At 36.9% G+C, this 15,261-nt stretch overlaps 1 long non-coding RNA gene across 1 annotated transcript in view; it reads left to right on the top strand.

Annotated features, from left to right (window-relative positions):
• The window catches only part of LOC127969482 (uncharacterized), a 253,389-nt gene that overhangs the window by 57,131 nt on the left and 180,997 nt on the right, over positions 1 to 15,261 (top strand). Inside the window, exon 2 of the long non-coding RNA XR_008156277.1 lies at positions 6,468 to 6,574. This is a non-coding gene — a long non-coding RNA (uncharacterized LOC127969482). The remainder of the gene's footprint in view (positions 1 to 6,467; positions 6,575 to 15,261) is intronic.

Genomic DNA, 15,261 nt, shown 5'->3' with positions numbered 1-15,261 from the left:
ATGCATGGCTAATGTTCTAAAACAATCTAGAGCCTGAAAACCAATGTTTATATGATGAGTAACCCAGCTGTTTGCCACAATGACTGCCATCTAGTGTTGGGCACAGAAAACCGGTTCCATATTTAAATGCAGAATTTAGGGATTTTCATGGACGGTGAACGAATGGCTCTTGCGTGATAGTTAGTTAGTGTTAAAACAGAAAGATATAGTGCGACCAGCACAATTCCAATTCTCAAACAAACACAAATTATTTTTTTGCAGTGAAGAACTATATGTGACTGTCAACTGTTTATAATATTAAATTACTTTTTTTTTTTTTACTTTTTATAATTTTTATATATTTAACATTTATTTATTTATTGTCCTATGGAAACATACATTTTCACAGCTAACTAAAAGCACCTATTTAACATTTCAAAAGTTATTTTATTTTAAATTATCAAAAAACTGACACTGAGCAATCAGTCCAGCCTAGTTTAAACACTAAAATTTAATCTAGGTGTTTAAACAAATTAGAAATTTAAACAAATTAGAAAATCCTTGTGTTGCAGTAAACATGCAAAAAAAAAAAAAAAAAAAAAAAAAAACCTTAAAATGAAATTTAAGACCACATTTCTTTTAACAGTTGCTGAATGGTGTGTATTTCATCAAGTATAAAGGTAATCCGTTTTCTCAGTAATATTTTAAAAGAATGATTAAATTAATTTAATCATGTTACTGTTTTTTTTTTTATTGTTACCATCTTTAAAAAGAACAGTCTCTGAAGTCTGTGTAAACACTCAGTTTGTAAAAACCATTTGAAATGTACCGACTAGTATGTATTATTAAAAATATATAATTTTATCATATTTAAAATTTCTTTATTTTGTCTGAATATTTTTTCTTTTCTAAATGAGTAAGAGAAATTGGAACTATAAGAATTAAATTCGTTATGATTCCCATCCCTAGTGCCATCTACTGTACCTGTAAACCTTTTTTTTTTGGAAGGAATATAAACAATTGAATGCATATATCAGATAATCAGCCACGTCTATCCTGCTCTAATTCCTTTTGTCTGTACAGATCAGCAGGCTCCATTGATTTGAGGCCGTCATTAACTCAATCTCAGCATATCGCTGTTCAGTGCAGTTTGGTTTGTATATGTAGGTTATTTGAGGACAGCGGGACTTCGAGCACTCCTGGTTTAAGAATCAAAGCACTTTTTAGAAGCTGCGGAATGAATTTTTCACAGTGGTCTCACTTCACTGGATTCCAGCAGCACACTAGTAGGTGGTGCCAGGGATGGTGGTGGGGGTTTGCGATTGAAGGAAGTGGAGAGTGGGTCAGAGTTTGCCGTGGCTGTAGGAGTCACTGGAGAACATGTCAAACTGAGGCAGACGGCACTGGCACAGAACTGATTGCCCTTCTGAAACAAAATGAAACAAAACACCAATGTTGATTGCAGTCTGGTTATTTTTTTGGTTGTAAGGTGGTGAAATATACTATATACAGATAGATACAGTGTGTGTGTGTGTGTGTGTGTGTGTGTGTGTGTGAGAGAGAGAGAGAGAGAGAGAGAGAGATGTGATAATTATGCATTGTTTATTTTTTTTTCCAAAATACAGTAAAAAAGTAATATTGGTAAAATAACATTAAAGAAGAACTGATTTAATTTGTAATATATTTTATCATTTAAAATGTAATTTATTAATGCTAATAAGGCAAAGCTGACTTTTCAGCAACCATATCTTCTTTTTTCAGTGTCACCAGATCCTTCAGAAATAATTCTAATATGCTGATTTGGTGCTCAAGAAACATATCGTATTATATATATAAAAAAAAAAATCAAGTATTTTATTTGTATAATTTGTTTATTTAATTTATTCTTTTTTTAATAATAAAATACTATAATAAAATTGTATTTAAAAGTATTTAAAAATACTTGTATTTCAGGATGCAATAAAGTGATCAAAAGTGACAGTAAAGACATTCTAGTTCAGATAAATGAAATATATATATATATTTTTTTAAAGAGGCCTGCAGAAAAAAAAAGACGAAGAAAAAAAAAACGTTAAAACTATTTTCAACATTGATTTAATAATCATTTTATTAATAATTGAGTACCAATAACAAGTTAGCACCAAATCAGCATATTAGATTGATTTATGAAGGATCATGTGATATTGAAGACTGGAGTAAAAACTGCTGAGAATTCAGCTTTGCCATTACATGAATAAATATAATATATATTAAAAAAGTATTTAAAAATAAAAAATAAAGGTTATTTTCAATTGTAATAATATTTCACAATGTCAAGTAAATGCAGCCTTAGTGCTGATAAAAGACTTTGTTCACAAACATAAAATAAAGTAATTATTTCAAAATTTTGACTGGTAAAATGAATCATTTAATGCTATATAAATAAATTAATTGTTTTAACAATTAATTAAACATTTTATATTTGTATTTCAGACAAGCAGGGAAAATAAAATGTCTGGTATAAATAGAAACAGAGAGTCCTTCAGCTAAAAATACAGCAATGGATGCTACCAGTGTAGACATCGTCATTGATAATGGGAGTGGTTTTGTTTTGACGCGATGTGACGCGTCGCTCGTGTCAGGTGTAGACGCTGTGTCAGGATACTGCAGACACGAAGGCTGCTTTGGGAATAAAAATAAATAAATATAAATAAAAATCCGTGCCCCTTCACCAGAATCTAGCTTGCAGCCATCCGCATAGGCGCTGATGTCAGGGAGCTGTCACGGAGAATGCAACAGAGCACAAATAACATACATGTGTATAATCCTCACATCCTTTTCCAGATGAGCTGCTTCTGCCGTGATAGCAGACTTTCAAATGGCAAAATAATAGAGCAAATCAAATCAGTGTTGCTTAGAAAACAGAAGGTTGTTTGGGTTTGTTATAACCTGTGACTATTAACTTGTTAACAATGACAATTTTCTTCGCCAGTTTATCGAATCGTGCTTTGCGAACGGTTGTCTGCTCGCCTGCAAGTTCACATGCAGATTCCCTTCCTCGTACCTCAGCCGAGAGAGGCTCTATTTTCAGCGGTCTATCATTAGAGTTGTGCTAAGCTGGCATATTGTTCTTTATTATGCTAATGTGTGGGTATTGTATCACAAAGTAATTGCACATTGCGTTCTTGTGTGGCAACATCTTTTGTGTGGATGTGTGTGAGTATGTGCAGGCATGTTCAGCCTTCAGGTTTAAACAAGCTCCTGTCTTTAACCAACACCTTATTTCTTTTTTGGTTAAGATTTTTGAGATGTAATGTAATGTCCATCAAAATCAAATGGTATAAGATTGATTAGATATGTTTGGGTATGTGTACTAATTATTAGATTTTGGTGTTAAACGGGTGGTGCACCAATGCTTGGACAAATGTTACTAGGTTAGGGTTAGGTTTGATTAGAGTTTGATACTTTGCACATTCCTGTGGTCCCATAAGCCAGTTTACATTTTCAGGACATAATTTGATTACCATTTGTCACATGGTATTTTATAGCTCAGGCGATTGGCTCAAAAACAATACTTACATAACTTGATGCAACAAGGGGTTGTGCCAAGTCAGCATGTTGTTCTTTATTATGCACATTTTTGGGGGGTATTCTAACACATAGTTATTGTACAGTTGTCCTTGATATTATTATTAATATTATATTTTTAAAATAAAACATCAAAATTAAATTAGGCTAAAAGATAATTCTGTATCACCAGTTTCTTTCCAAACTGAAAACACACACATAAAACAATTTTAAACAATAGTAAATAGTAAATGCTAGTAAATTTCATAAATAACTACAGAGAAACAGCAAGTAACATTGAATTAGACATGACATTTTGAAGTAAAAATAATATTTTCTGTTTTATTTACACCTTAGAAAATGTTTTTTAACAGTACATAAAGGCCTTCTGGTGAATAAAAGGTACTTTTAAATACTGCTGAGTAATGTCCAGTCAAAAACTGAAATAGGTCACTGGCTTTTTTATTCTCCTTGTGCTTACAAAACTGCGTCATTGAGGACTGTCTGTAGAAAATGACAGTTGTGAAGCTGGCCTCTTGAGGACATTGTGTGAATCATGTCACCTCAGATTCTTCATTGTGCAAAACAATATAAAGGTCAACTACATAAAAGCACAAGCAAATGAACATTTCACTAATCAACACTTTAGATTGCTTACGTTGCCATAAACCAGATAACACCGATCTGGAAATACTCAGGTGAAAGCAGGTTTCTCTTTTACTCTATTCTGTACAGTACGTTTGAGCTCTGTTGAGGTGCCTATCTTTGTGTACACCCTGGAGCTGAGGCGCTTGACAGTTCATTAAAGAATCCTGAGATCGTCTGTCCTTATTTTTGGAAGGCATGTTGGAGGAGAGGGATTGTGCGAGCTGCCAGAAAAGCGACGAGGGGCGGACACAGGGAGCTAAAGTGGAGCTTTTCTCAGCGCTGGCATTGTATTTCCAGGGGCTTCAAAGCTGTCTGCCCCAAAGCTGCTGGCTCTTGAAACACTTTGGAGAACAGATACCTTGATCAAGCGATTGAGAAGACAGATTTGCATGAAATGGAAGCTGTTTACAGCTGAGGGCTCTGCTTTTGTCATTTTGCAGGGGGAAAAAAATGCAGTTAATTCGGAATTAAATTGAGCATTGTGCGTTCACTGGTCAGATTCACAAGCTGGTATACTGCGACATCAGCTTGGTTAATTGGAAAGCCAGTCACATGAGTTTGGATTTAAATACCACAAAATATCTTGCAGGTCGTAGGGTGTTTTTAAAAATGCAGGATGTGTGGGATGCTTAACAAGAGAAATGTTATTCTTCTTGAGCACTGGAAGAGAAAGAACTGGAGTACAGGCTGTACAACTGTAGCAATACCCGTCCCAGGAGAATGACTGTTAAAGGTGTGTTAAGGTGAGAGAGAGAACAGTCTCGGTTAGATGCAGTTCAGATGCGCCGCAGACCTGGGGTACAAAGAAAGGTGAGAGACTCTGAAAAAGACACAGAACAAATGTTCAGTGCTGAATTCATGCTGGTACAAGGGCAATGAAATGAATAGTTCTGTTTGGGCAAGGTAGAGGGCTGACCCGAGCCTGCCTGCTGCCTCAGGCCGCCACACTGTTTGAAACCCCTCATATTTTTCTCCGTCAGCATCATCGATGACCTCCAGCATGGTGTCCATCCAGGAGTGCTCTCTCTCTCTCTCTCTCTCTCTCTCTCTCTCCCTCTCTCTCTCTCAGAGGAGAGAGAAGAAGGACTGTGTTTGGTGCAGTGACATGCAGACATGAGCAAGTTTCTGAAGCAGGGTGCAAGTCAATTCTCAAATACTTTTTAGTTTCCAAATGCATTTGATATATACATTTAAATATGCTGTGGGCTAGATTTATAGAACAGTTTGTTCAATATATTTCCAAAAAAAGTATATCTAAGGACTAACTTTATTGATTTATTAAATAAAATATTAAGTAAAAAAAAAAAAAAAAAAAATGAAATGAAATGAAAGAAAAAAAAGAAAAGTTTTTACTTGCATCAAAACATTTTATCAATATGATGCACTTTTTTAAAATGAACATTTTATTCATTATTCATTCCAGTTGGCCAGGAATCTAAAGAGAGGGGGGTAAAAATACCGTATTTTTTGGACTATAAGTCGCACCTAAGTACAAATCGCATCAGTCCAAAAATACGTCATGACGAGGAAAAAAACATATATAAGTCGAACTGGACTATAAGTCGCATTTATTTAGAACCAAGATCCGAGAGAAAACATTACCGTCTACAGCCGCTACAGAGCACGCTATATGTATTCATTGTAGACTACAGGAGCACTAAGCAGCATAGAGCGCCCTCTGGCGGCTGGGGACGGTAATGTTTTCTCTTGGTTCATTTCTCTTGGTTCATGTCAAATTAATTGTGATAAATAAGTCGCACCTGACTATAAGTCGCAGGACCAGCTAAACTATGAAAAAAAAGTGAGACTTATAGTCCGGAAACTACGGTAATTTTATTTCTGTTAATAGGCATGTTGTAGGAAATATCTCTTGAAAATAACTTATTAAGTATGATAATTGCCATTTGTTTTGCCCAAATATCCAAATATCTTGTGTTGATGAATATCTTTTTTTAAATTCTAAAAACATTTCTTCTTGTGTTCGATTATCAGTAAGTGCAGTTACAAAACAATACTTGGTCTTTAGTCCAGTTTCTTTTTTTGTGATTTAACCAGTGGCTGGATCTTGGGTTGTTTATTGCTGGGTTCTAAGGCTCTATCACCACTCTGACTGCAGTTACAGGAGGAGAAAGCATCACAAAATGCCTCCTGTTTAACATGAGTTCATGTTTTGATTATGGCTTTAACACAGCATCAGTATTTGGCATGCGTCACGGTGCTTTTTGATAGCGGTGCATATCCAGTAATTCTCTGCATCTCACAGTTCTTTTTCATCTCTGCATTATTTTCCTCAGAATCCTGTTCAGACAAGAAGAAATGCTGCCAGTTGAAGCCTAGTCTCTGATAGCAGTGGAGAACAACCAGTCTACTTCCCGGAAGAATACAAGACTTCTCTGATCTGGTAAGCACAAGCAAGAAAACTCAAGTTCATTTCCATAGTATAGTCTTGAACAGAAACTGTTGAGGGAGTGTTGCATAGTATCTTTTTTATGTTATTTATATAATTAATTCTACTTGAGTGTTGTACTTGGATTTTTACAGAGGTATTTACCATGTTTATATCCCATGTTTCCTCTTTTTTGCCCACTTTTTACACCTTGTAAAACATCAGTTGCAGCTGAATAGCACACTGAACATCATTGCAAATTGCATTTAAAAATTTACATATGCTATAAACATGCCTTTATAGTATCATTTAATTCAGATAAGCTCTATAAGCTTTAGGAAACTCTTGGATAGAGACTAACATTTTGTTATGGGATCTTGCTATCTGGTCTCCAGTAAACAACTGCTTTCATCACATAGCAGAAACACCTTCAGTGTTTAAGAACTTCTTTGAATAATATCAGGAGCCACTTGAATTAGTATAGAGAGGTTGGTAGGAACTGGCGGCAATTCCTGTTTTCCTCTCCTCCAATTCTAAATCTATTCTCATTTTAAGTAAATACGGACTCCAATCTCCACTTGCTCCAGTCACCCTAGGAATGAATGTGCCCAAGGGGATGCTAGTTTCTCATTCAGCCCGAGTATGCGGAGTGGGGGGTGTGGAGAGAAGTGTCTGTAAGTGCACTTGAGCTACTGAACTCACGCAGTGCGACAGTCAAGTGCACAACCAGCTAAAAGCCGCTCACAGAAAGACCCTCTTGAAATGTTTGTCTGAATCTCATAATTTCTCTGAATATGTGTATTGTAGACTCATTCCAGTATTACAAACCTTTTATTACAAACTGTCATACTTTGCATGAGTGCTTGACGGAAACAACAGATTGTGGGGGTAGGGTTGGCTATGTGTCTGGAGCAGAACGGAAGATGGGAATGGAGGAGGTCATTAGCATTCCAAGAGAGTGTTGGCGTCTGGTGGAGCAGAGCCATGCCTCACTGCCTGGCACGATAGGGCAACGCGGTGGCCATTAAGGCAGAGGGGTTTGGGGGTTAGGGCCTATGGAGGGCACTGCCACCCCCTGCATGGGTGCGATGAGAGGCCCAGGGCAGGTGGTCTATCAGGGACAGTGGGCTGGAAGGCCAGGACAAATTGATATAGGGAGGCTCATTTCCCAAACTCAGCATGAGGGACGGCACAGCAACTCCATGAGAGTGAAAAGGGGAAAAAAATAGAAGACTCCCAAAGGCACTGGCATATGAGTGATGGACTTCCCAAGAGTTGGTCAGTTGCAGGGGAGCTATATATATATATATATATATATATATTAAACATGTTATATATTATAGCCTTTCTTATGTAACAAAGCAGCAATATTATGAAATATTTTTACAATTTATAATAGCTGTTTTCTATTTTAATATATTTTAAATGTAACTTGTAATGAATTTTCAGCAGCCATTACTTCGGTCTGCAGTGTCACATGATCTTTTAGGAATCATTCCAATATGCTGATTTGGTGCTCCAGAAGCATTTCTATTTATCATCAATGTTCAGAATGGTTGTGCTGTTTAACAAAAATAATACATTACACAAAAGAGTAGTTATTTGTCTTGTCTACAAATATTTAGTACTAAGAAATGTCTTTGTTAAATTTGATCAATTTATTCCCAGATTTACTAACAGCTTGTGCTAGCGCAAACCATGTTTTAGTGTTAAAATAGTATTGTCAGTATTTACTGAAGACATGCAGTGCAGAAATTGGCACTGAAAAGGCATGGACACAATTATTTTTGCGCCTGACCTTATTGAACATGCATTTGTAGGAGTTTCCCTTTCAGACAAAAAATTTATTGGAGGAGAGTATTACAGTGAATCAGGTAACGCGATTTACTAACGTTTGCACTCGTAAAATTACTGGTATTTGCGTCATTATTTACACCCAAAACATTATGCTTATTTGCAACTATGCTATGCTGTGTTTGGTGTATTGCGTTGGTCAAAATTTAAATGATATATTGCGTCTGAGTTTTTTAATTTGCGCATAGTCAGTAAATCACCTACAGAAACGCCCATCTGTAATGTTTTGGAATTGTGCACTCACAATAATTTGCCCTGTTTAGTAAATCGGGCCCTTAATGTATCCTTATGAAAAAAAAAAAAAAAAATCTTATAAAAAATATAAATATAACTTACTATCTTTATGGTCAGTTAGTTTTAATGGAATTGTACATTAAGTATTTTTACTCATTTTTGAATTTTCAACGATCTGACAGTGTCATAACAGCTTATTACATATCCGAGACAAGGTTTTATTTTTACTTTTTTTTTATTTTATAGTCATTATTCAGTGGCTCTGTAATAGACACTTTTCTCTCATATCTTTCATTGCAGCTATCTTGAAATATAATTAGAAAGTTTTTACTTGCATCTTATATCTCCCTGCCTAGAGGCCAAAAAGGTGGCACATCACATAAATATTGCTCTGTCCCCTAACCACAAGATAACACCGAGAGCAGAAAACAATTATAGCAAAAAATAAAGCACACTGACAGCCAATCAGAAAATATTTGATGTCTAATATACAGTTATATGGAACAAAATATATTCCAACAATGCACAGCAACCGTCAAAATATCCTTTAACTTGTCGCTTGTCGTATATGACTCATATTTTATCCTAACCATGTCTCATTCACAGCTGGTTGGGACAAAACTGAGATTAACATGAAAGAGAGCTTTTGTGGCGTTGTGTGTGGTTAGGGCAAGCCGTCAGTCACTGATTCTGTTAGAAGGCCGCATTGCAGCTCAGTTTTTCTCTCTCAGTCCATACATGTAACACGTGAGTCATATGTCAGCTTACATATGATTTAGGGAAAGAGTTTTAGTTAAGTGTGTATTTCTCATACATCCTCGCCAAACGACGACACATGGCCCCCATGCATCAACGCAAGAGTTTCAGTGAATGACATTTATTCATCTTTCTCAGACCTGCCAGCCTGTTTCTAAAGGCTGTTAAAGTGAAATCCATCAGACCCGCTGCAGCTCAGCGAGCTCAGAGCCATTCTGGACGAGGTAGCCATGACAATGTGGCATTTAAGGGGATAGTTGGGTCTCAAAACAGCACCGACCAAACAGACGAGAGGCTTGATTGCTGCATATTGTCTCCCTGTTTGCTGAAAAGGGTAATAAAATAAACATATTGGGTGAAATGCCCATGAGTGATGTTTCATATATTTATTTATTTATTGACATTGAGTTCATAAAATCCAGCATGTGACAACTTTATTAACCTAGAGGAGATTTATTTTGAAAACTGTACTTAAATACTTTCTTCTTCTTCTTTTTTTTGACTAAGGACAAGTGTGCTATCACTCTTTTGTCAGAGGATTATTTTTCTGCATGACACTTTTGATAAGTGGATGGATGGGTGTAAATCTCAGCTCTGTTGTTGGGGGGAGTATGACCTGTCATTCACTACATAGATTACATACCTGTGCCGGCGGAGATTGAACTCAACTTGTTCTTGAGAATTTTTATCCTTCCTTCCTCAGCCAATCGTCTCCTTGTAAATTGCCGTTCTTTGATTGCTCGCCCACAAAGTGAGTTTGCTGTGTTTTGCCTGTTATCATTTGTTTGCTGAATATGCCATCTAGTGCATGAAAACACTGAGACAACTCATGAAAAGATATGTTTGTTCACTCACCAGATCTTTTGGTATTTTCTCTGTCGCTCCTTAAGGGGCCTTCAGGGCATGCTGCTCCAGAAATGTGCGTCTCTTTAAAACGCTTTGCTACAAAGTCTTTCTGTCATCAAGCTTGTGTTTGCTACCTGTAGAAACTTGGTGTAGTGGTTGTTTGCTTACATATTTGTTCTTTTACATTGATTCCAAATACATAGGTTTAGTTGTATTTAATAGTTCATATTTTAAAGCATTTATAAGCATCCTGAACACATTTGTTTGAAATGCTTCCCTTTTTTTCATGTCTGTCCCTCTATATAGCCCTAGGTCAGTGGTCTTGTCTTTGGTTAATTCCTTCTTGTTGCATGTTGTGTTCAGACATTAGTGGCAATTAAAGGCGAAGGCGGTCCAGATGTGTGGCTAAGAGTAGGGCTAGAGCTAAAGTGGACACATTTGTGGCCATATGGTGGAGTTTCCCTCAGCCTTGCACTCGTAATTTGCTACGCTCAGACTTTAAAGCCAATGTGAATTGCTCTTAAAGACTAATTTTGTTTTGTAATGTGTCATATTTAGAGTCAAACAAGGTATTTAAGGAGGAAAATTAATGCATACGGCCTTTAAGTATGATTTACTTCTAAATTGTGGGAAATGTGCACACGTTTCCACACACTCAGACATACATTCCTACATATAGCTCTGGACTCATTGGCACAGCGTGGCTTGCAGACAGCCTGTTCCACTGGCAGCCCAACTGCTGACGCTGTCACCTGTCTATGTGGATAAAGGTGATTTTGTTAGCACAGCCGTGCTGAGGCAATGGCATACCTTGCCCACATTCGTCCTCTGATAGGAACTGGGGTTCGGTAAAAGATGAGCCAATAGCTCCATATAATGTTTTTAAGCTAGGTCTATGCCTTTACCACAATGTGTAGTCATGTTATTAGATTAAATATCACAGGAGATTTTCTTTTTAAATAATACCGTATGTACTTTTCACACATATTTTATATTGTGTTTTCTGAAATTATTGCAAATATCTCAATTTGTCAGCCTTCCAGATGTAATGGAATAGGGATGTATGAACACCCACCCCCATCCCTACAAATAATTATAAAAAAATTAAAGCTGCAACATTTGGCGCTGTTGCAGTAGGCTGTAAACATATTAAAAATTAAATTGCACCTACAGGCTTTGAAGTTGCATTTTTAATCTCACAACTTTATTCTTGTTCACTCCCTCACATATTTAAGGTGCTGCTATCAGAAATTAGGTCAGTGGTTTAACTGTCAACGTATGCATGTTGTGTAGCAGAAAATACATCAAAGCATATCATAACAATCAATTAATAAATCCGTTTTTTTGTTTTTCTTTTTTTACTGGAGTGTCATATTCCATTGCAGATGTACTGTAAAAGAGAGTATGTTGTAATATGCTTTTGCAGTATTGCTAAAGATAGCATTGGCAGTGTGTATGTTGGTTTTATTTATTTATTTGGAAATCATGAAAGTATTTCACTGAATGTGTATGGTTATGTGTCTGACCAGAAAATTACATTTGATTTTGGTTAATGCATGAAGAATCTTTAGTAATTGAGGTTCATGATCATTTATAAATATAGTATTGTTCGTGATTATTAATAATGCTTAATTTTATTCCAAATTAATTATTGTAATTATTTGTTTTATTTAAAACTTGGGTAACACTTTAGAATAAGGTTCCATAAGTTAATGTTAGTTAACTACTTTCGTTAACATGAACTAAGCAAGAACAATCCTTCTACAGCATTTATAAGTTATAGTTCATGTTAATTTCAGCATTTACTAATGCATTATTTAAATCAAAAGTTGTGCTTGTTAACATTAGTTAATGCACTGTGAATTACCATGAACTAACAATGAATAACTGTATTTTCATTAACTAACATTAACAAAGATGAATAAATACAGTAATAAATGTATTATTCATTGTTTGTTCATGTTAATTAATACATTAACTAACATTAACTAATGGAACCTTATTCTAAAGTGTTACCAAAACTTGTATAAAAAATACAGTACATACTGAAAAACTAATATTATTTTAAAGTTTCATCCTAATAATTAATCTTTATTTAAAGCTTCTGGAATTGATGATAATAATTATGATAATGACTTTTTTTGTTACCGTGTTTGATCACATCTCGAAGTTCAGTGTAAAAAATAAATAAAAATAAAATGCACTACCATAGAGTGTCGTTGGTTTTCACTAATTGATACTTTTGGTGAACTTGGCTCCAAGCTGGTTTCCTAATGCTGCTGTGCAACGGAGTGAGGTTGTTTAATTTTCTGTGGGAGAATCTAATTGAGAGAAATTACGCCATTGTAAGTTTATGCAGTCCCTGCTGTGTTTTTCAGGATCAGGTTGTTTCATGTCACTTAACAGATGTTCAGTCAAGAGTGCCGTTTGCAGCCTTTAATGTGGCTTTTTACAGCCATCGAGCCCATGTTTATTGGCTTACATGTTTATGGCGATGGTCGTAGCATGAATTTCTCAGCAAAATGGGCACCGAGTGGTCCGATACTTATTTAGCGACCCATCAGAGAGCAATTTAAGTGGACACAGATGTGCCCATGACACAAGCCAGCTGTGACTGACAAAGACAACATTTCCAAAAACAGCCAAAAAAAGCACATTATTAGTCCATCGAAGCTTTGTGTAAATTCAAGGTTTAAGTAATAATTTGTACTGATTACAATAAAATGCAAAAAATATGGAAACAAGACAATTAAGCTTGTGATCGCATGTGTGATTTGCTAGAGCTGTGATGTGCGGATAAATGAACCTCCTCACCCTCCGTCCCGTTGTCATCGAGATCCCCTGAGGCTCGAGCCATATGGGTGGCTGCGAATGGACTGTTAGAGCAGACGGCCGCCGCAGCACTCCTCTTTGGCGCAGGTGGCATGGTGGCACTGGCTCAGGCCGATGGATCCAAGAGAGCGCTGCTTAGTCAGCCCACCATCTCCCTCAAGGGGTCCGGGCCCTCACACCGCGCCTGGGTTGCCAGTGCCAGCGCACACCCACCTGCTGGTCAGGACGCAGTAAAGCCGAGGTCCAGCTATACCGACTGTCTTCAGTGTTTCAGTTTACTGGTAAAGAAGCAGTGAGGGAGCTTCTACTCTACAGCAGTGAGTTTTCAACCTCTTTCAGGCCAAGGATTACAAAAGATGGAATGGGAAGCACTTTTTACCTGCTGTATGAAACTGAGCACATGGCTATAAATGGGCGTACTGCACCGGGATAGCACCGGGACTATATTGGCAAATGGAGGTTTCAAAAAAGTATTGAATAAAAGGGCACCATTAACTGTGTTAAACCAATGAGTATTTATTTTAGAAAAACATTTATTTCATAATGATACTTCCCCCCATTTTAAATTCTTATTCTCCAATGAAAGGTTAGATTTTTTATTTGTTTATTTAAATAAAAGATCAAAAGGATTAACAAAGCAGATTTATTTTCACAGCCCTCTTTTGATCATATTTACCACCGGTACCAACAATTCTGACCATGGGTGTGTGTGTGTGTGTGTCTATATATATATATATATATATATATATATATATATATTTATATACAGTATACACACGTTTGATATCACATTTGGTGTCCTCTCTGTTGGCATGGTATGTAAAAATGGTTTTCTGAACTTGTGTGCTGTGTCAAACTGCAGATTGTGCCCTTGCATTATTCCTAGTTGCCGAAGCTTAGACCTTCACCATGCTTTGCATCACCTGAGCTTCAGCTTGTTCCTTGAAGCCGCTCTTGGGAAGATGTTAGAGCACGACAGGGCAGCAACTGATAGGGGAGAACGGCACCATGCAGCTCAGCTCATAGGCTACACATTAACAAGGGGAGCACCCTGCCACCCTCAATAATACCTTCAGCTTCCTCTTACTACAGCTTGCTCCCCTGCCATCGCTCCGAGGGAAATTTAGACATCACTTTTTATGTCTACCTTCCCCCCTTCCCGCACACACCACTGCTTATGAACCTTGCATATAAATGCACTTGGGTGCTGTCTTGATTGATGGCAATTAGCATTTGGTAATGATAACAGATGTTTGCGGTGCCAGGAGGCTAGTACCTGCCGCCCACTCCGCCATCTGCTGTGGGCATCAGGGGCCTGGCACAAAGGCTGGCTGGCACGGGATAGTAAGCAGGGTGGAGAGGGCAAGATGAGGGGTGGTTCATTGTTGTTGTCCCCTCTTTATTTGACATGAGGAGCAGGGCCAAACTGCAGGGGGTTTCCTATGAACGCTGTGTCACCTGGTGCTGCTGAGTACATTTGGACAGGACACACGTGTTTTGTGGGCATGTATTATTTATTAGTCTCTTAGGACTCTGAGTGGGAGAATGAAATATGGGACTGTTAAATAGCCATGATGCTGCTAATTTCAACTTTTGTAACTGCACTGTGCCAATTACGGAACTAAATGGACAGATGTTGAAATACTAAGCATATAGTATATAGTTATTCAATACAATTACTTTTTTTATGACCACTTTATTACATCTTGTCAGTCTTCATCTTACTATAAACCTTGATGGGTTTGTTCATCGCTCTAAATGTTGCAGAGCAAGCACCTGGTTTGGCTGAGGATACTCTTTGTTAGAAGATGAACTAAAGACGGTGCAACCTCTTATCTGTTGCCCTCAAAGGACTGGGTGAAAAAGATGGGGATCAACTGAACTTTGATTAGTCTTTTTTCTTTTTGCTTATGTCAACTAATTGTTTTTCTTCTCAGAGGCAAAGCACTGATTCTGCATTTGCTTGTCAATTCAGGCCCTCTGCATGTGCCTTTTTTAAGCTCTTCCTTTTACTCAGTGCAAAATGAGGGGCCGTACACCCACCAGGTCAGGCTCAGAATTTAGATTTGAGTTATTTTGCTCATTTTCTATTTTAAGTTAGCATATTTATTTTTATTTTTTTACCGAAATGTGTCTATTTAAAGTATTTTGAGGACTGCCCTCACTAGTTCTTCTAAGAT

Source organism: Carassius gibelio, chromosome B12 (assembly GCF_023724105.1).
Source record: "Carassius gibelio isolate Cgi1373 ecotype wild population from Czech Republic chromosome B12, carGib1.2-hapl.c, whole genome shotgun sequence".
Classification (NCBI taxonomy): Eukaryota; Metazoa; Chordata; class Actinopteri; order Cypriniformes; family Cyprinidae; genus Carassius; species Carassius gibelio.
This window is presented reverse-complemented; position numbering and strand designations above follow the sequence as displayed.